The sequence below is a fragment of the Gossypium raimondii genome, chromosome 3 (genome assembly GCF_025698545.1).
Source record: "Gossypium raimondii isolate GPD5lz chromosome 3, ASM2569854v1, whole genome shotgun sequence".
Classification (NCBI taxonomy): domain Eukaryota; kingdom Viridiplantae; phylum Streptophyta; class Magnoliopsida; order Malvales; family Malvaceae; genus Gossypium; species Gossypium raimondii.
Genome location: NC_068567.1, coordinates 17308606 through 17314605, shown reverse-complemented (window position 1 = coordinate 17314605; position 6000 = coordinate 17308606).

Genomic DNA, 6000 nt, shown 5'->3' with positions numbered 1-6000 from the left:
TTAGCAAACTAGCTCCCTTGCCTCAGCTATAAATAAGAGCTCATTTCTCACTTTTTCAACCATCCCTCATCCCATCATCTCTCACTCATTCATCATTCTCTCAGCTATCTTTCCCCTTCATCATCCTTGTATAAGGATTTTTAGCAATTAATCCTCTTAAAGAACCCTTGGTCGGCCACCTTGGAGAGCCATCAGCAAAGGAGCAACGCAAAGAAGCGAAGGAGCCTCGTCAATTAGAGTCTTGGGTGACAGCCACTCTAAATTGGGTTTAATCTTTCTTTTCTTTAAATTTAATTTAAAGATGTTTGCTATGTGTTCTTTGTTCTTGTTTACAACAATAATAGCTTAATTTTATTTAAACTAAGATGATTATTTTGATTAAATAATATTTATTTGATTCATGCTTATAATGTTTGTGCCTCAATCGATCCTGTTTTCAATTAAAATCAAGTTTGTATTTCATTCATGCGTGATTGAAATGCACCTGAATTAGCTGAGCGATCATAACCAGACGACAGCTAATGGACACATAATTGAAATGTGCATGCTTAATTTAGGTCCCAACACGATTAAATTGTAAGTTGCATAACAACTCTAACCAATCTCTGTTATCTGCATAGTTTTCAGATTTGTGTGATTAAATTGTTTCAAACCTAACACGTCCCTGTTACCTCTCACGAATGCTAAGAAACCCTTAGTAAATAAGGATCAATAAAATACGTATTTACTAAGTAAAGGATTCCGAAAGGACTTAATGTGGTTTCCAAACTCATGAAAGATCGAGTTGCCATGGAATGTTTTTTCGAATGTTATTAAGCATGTTGATAATAAATTGAGTTTAATTAAAGTAATTGTCCTAGTTTATTTATGTTATAATTGTTGCAAATTGTGTTTAATTTTACTAAAATCTATTTCAATCATATAGTTTGCATACTTAGGATAATTGACATTATGGATCATTACATTTAGTTTAATATATTTTAATCACCACTTCTCAACTATATTGTATTTTTATTTACGAAACTGTTCATATAATTTTACAAATTAAGTGACTTAGCACAAATACAACCCCTGTGGGATGATAAGTCGATACTTACTTATTACTTGACAATAGCTGTGTACACTTGCACTAACCCAGTGTTACAATACTTACTGAGTTGTACAAACTCACACTCGTATTCAACAAATGATCTATTTCCCTGTTTCAACTCGAGGAATTCCTTTTTCTTCTTATCAATGTACCGTTTACTGACATATTTATTTCAAAATTAAGTTTTAAAGAATTCCCAGTTAACCTATTCTTTAGGTACAACCACAATCAATAAAAAGTTTCCTCTTTTAATAGTGATACGACACATCTCAAACAATCTTTGGGGGGATACAACATTTCATCTAGAACTCTCTGTGTGTGTTCTAACTAGTACTCAGCTCAAGTCGAATCATCACCCAGCTTACCACGGAACTCTTTGGCTCCACATTTTTGGACTTTATCAATAAAAATCCTATGAATATTCAGTTGTATAGGACTTTGAGGACGAGGGGTGGAGGTTGTTGAGCCACAAGATTTGCTCTTATATACGTGTTAAACATATCATTCATTATATAGAAAAAAGACACTATTAGCTTCTTCTATCGACCCTTGAAACTCGAGCACATTATGAGCAGTCCCTTGATCAGTGACTGGAACATAACTTTGTATTCTATCAGAATCTTCTCTATTGGATACACTTGACATCTTTAATATATAAGAAAACAATTCAAACTGATCAAGAGTCATCACACGATCACAGGTTATAAAGTGGCATGCATTTCTAGACTCAATACATGCTAAATTCAGTGTTAGAATCAGCTAAACGGTAGCTCTGATATCACTAGATGAAACACCCTTTACTCGGTCCGGTTGCGCAACCCGAGCTATAAGGTATTACAACTGTAAAACATTAACACTATTCACTAACCAGTCATAGATAACCAAATAAATCATTTCATAATTAAATTACAATCACATCTATGTGAATCTATCATGTCCGAACCTAAAACGAGCATATGAAGCATTTAAAATAAACTGGGAATAATTCTGGACTTGTAACAGTCCAAACTTGGTCCGGTAAATTGGACCCAAATATTGGGTGTCACCTCCTAGTATGAGTGTTACTTAACTGTTTACTAAGAAAAAGAAGTTTCTATTCATGAACATTTACATAGTTACGAGAGCTTTAAATTGAATTACTAAGTATATATATATATAGTGCATGATTACAAGTATGACGTATGGTAATGAGATTTTCGTGGCGCATTTGAATAACTCTAAAATCTAACATAAATACCATAAGGCACTGATTTACAACCATGTATTTAGGTTTGAACACGCCATTTAACTTGCTCTGTATGCATAATAACCCCATCACACCACTCATTTGGCATAGTCCTAGCATCATCCCTGTAGGCGTAAACCCAATTCAACTCACTTGAAACATAAGACACAAGAATGAGTTCATTTGAACTTAGTAAGGCAAACATCAATTACCTGAATCGTATTTAACATTGCTTTTATCTATCTCATTATATTTATTCTTTGACTTATCTCTAGCGTATATCATTCTAGGTTTTTCTTTTTCATACTATGGTGTTGTGCCTTATCCTGACATTATATCTTACATCTGTCCCTTTCTTTATCCAATATTCACATTCATCACTTCACCTTCTCATGTTTTTCCTTAACTCGTCTCATTCCAAGAAATCCATTTAGGTGAAGTACTATTGTTTTTACGTTCCTATTCCAAAACATCATTTCTTTAACTATTCATGAAGTTCATGGACACTCATAGATATTTCATTCCATACCTCACCAGACATAGCCCTTACTCGATTTAGTCCTTCAAGCTTAAATGACTCATTCTTTTGTATTCACCATATACTCTAGTGGGTACTCACCTAGTTACTTTATTTATTCCTTGTCAGAGATCTATTTGCCCAAAACGTTGCCATTTCAAAATTCTTCAACGCTGTCATCTCATCGAAACCTTTTTACGGTCACCCATAGTTAGTCAATGCTGTTTCAATGTTACACGATTAAAATTCTTTATTGAAAATATGCTCCCATAAGCTAGCTTATAACTTCTCTATCTGCTTTTAATTTGTTATCCTTATCAGAATACAATTTAGTATTCTTCTTTCCCAAAGTGCATTGATTCTAAATCATGTAAATTATACTAATTACTCTTACGAGTCTTACTAGTTGTGCCATATCCATTTGTTTTGAGGCACACTATAAGATTCAACCCTTAAGACTTCGCCGTCCATACAGTTTCTTCCGAGTTCACCATAGAAGCTTTTCTTTTGTACTACGCCACTTTGTATCGATACTTGACCATATGACCCTTAATACTAAAATGTATCACTTTTTATATGAGTATCAATACTTTTATTAAAATATCGATACCAGGAAATAAATATCGATACCCTTATTTTTGCCTAACAAACAAAATTAAATTTTGGTATCGTGATTTAGGTATGGTATCGATACAGTATCAATACAAATTTTGAAAATTCAAAACTTTTAAAAATTTTCAAATCAATCCTATTTCTTACTTGAATTTCACAATTAATATATTTCAATTTATTTCAGTGCAATGTATTTGGCTTGCATTATATAAATTTTAGATGTGGTTTTGATTGTTGCATGTAGCATCTTATTATTCGGGTTCGATGATCGGATCGGGTAAGGGGTGTTACAACTTGAGAAGTCGATGATACAATGAGACATCAATATCCCTATCTATTCGATTCAGGTAATTTCGAGGATAAAATTCTTTTGAAAGGGAGAGAGTTGCCACATCCAAAAAATCGGGTCAATAGATCCGGGTTAATAAATCAAGGATTAGTGGACCAAAAATCGCAATTAGGTTAGATAATTAAATAATTAGTAATTAAATAAATAAATAATAATGTAACACCCAAAAAATACGAGTTTTCTTATTAGGTTGTGTCAACGAAGATGTCAGTGTTTCAGTGGTAATGTACTTTTGTTGCTTATTGAAGGTCTGAGGTTCGATTCGCATCTTTTGAAGTTTTGCGTTCTTTAATTGAGTTTTAGACTTGTATGTGTCACGTAAGTCAAATTTTATGAGTTGAAGTCTCAACGATGAGCCTAGTGGTTCAATCGTTAAACATTTGTCTATTTCATTGGTCCTGTGTTCGAATCTCTACGTGTGTATTAATGAATATTATTTTTACACTTCTCTGATAATACCAATCTTAGAATTTTAAATGAATTTTCTTATACATTTAACTTCCTTTCCCTCACTATTTTTTTCTTTATTTTTTATTTTCTTCTTCTACGTTTTTTTTGTTGTTGGAAACTGGATAGTCAATGGCACACAGGATGCCACACGGACGTGTGTGCAAGCCGTGTGTGTTACACGGCTGTGTGGAGAGCCATGTGGTGGACCGTATAACTTACTGACTTTGAGAGATACAAATGAGCTACACGGGCATGTGACAGGCCTTGAGCGAGATATTAAGGTGCAGTGGTCACATGGGTTGGCTAATGGGCGTGTGTTTAGACCATGTGACTCATTATTTATGTATTAGAGACACACAGATAGGGAACACAAGCATGTATCGGACCGTGTGAGGTACACGGGCAGCACACGAGCATGTGCCCAGACCGTGTAACTTACTGACTTGGTGAATAGGAGCACACGGGCAGCCATATGGTCATGTTTCAGACCATGTAGAGTTACACGGGCACCCACACAAGCATGTGAACCTGAATCGCCAAATTTCTGTTAATGCCATAATTGTTGTACGAGGTGAGTGGTAACCATCCGTAGGATGTGTATGAACTAAATTGAACTGTATGATCTACTTTATCATTATTATAAATTGGTTCTACGTACCCGTATGAAAAAATTTGTAAGAATTTCAACCTTCTGTTATAATGGAACTGTATGATTGTATCTGCATAAATATATATATTGGTCATATGTTCTCTGTATTTGCATGGGGCGGGAATTATGAATTGAAGGAAGTGTTCTATACTCGTTTGGTGGTCAAACCACCTGTAATTATTTGATCTTACAGTAAGATTGTATTATGTACCTACTGGTGTGTTGGGTTGGTCGGAGATGGTGTGTAGCAGATAAGGGTAGGATAACTGCATCTGTATCTGTTATTTACATCTAAATTTATTTTTGTATCTGATCTACTATGTATCTGAAACTATTGTGAATTATTAATCTGATCAAATAACATTGATTGTGTTTTCTGAATTCTTAATGATATCTGAGTTATTTTATGTACGTTGAGTATTTATATTTTACATTACGTTGCAATGTACTAACTAAACTGAATGAATTTCAGGAACCTCCCAGAACTAAGTGACCAATGGACGCGGGACTCGGTCATCTAATGGTCCTATTTTAAATATATGTGCGTGTTTAAACTTGTTATTTGTTTTCCGACTTTAAGTTTTAAGATTGAATTATGTTGAATGGTTGATGTTCTAAGACTTATCTACGTATCGATTAAAACAACTTTAAGTGCATCTATTTCTGGTAAGTTCATTTGACTTCTTAGACTTGGTCTTTCTGTCTAGGTCAGGTTTAGGATGCTACGTTTAGTGGTATTAGAGCCAATTTTAACAACACTCAGGCTGTGTAATTGGGACTCTGTTTTAAAAAAAGGTTTTTTAAATAAAGTATTTTTATATCATGAGCTAAATAACTGGTTTAGTAAATGATCGGGTCTCCGATGCCGCGCCTATAAGTATCTCTTCTGGTATGTTGTGTGTATATCATAATGTGATAACTGGTTTTTGTTGGTTAATTCTGCAACTTGAAATAAATTGTTATGGGATTTCTGATGGAAATATTCAATTAATCTGTGTGTTTCTAACATTATAGACACTAAAAATTATGAGTTCACGAGGAAGTCGTGGATGAGGGTCACGTAGATGCCGTGGGCGTCATGGGGGAGCTCGAGTTGAGTCATCCTCCA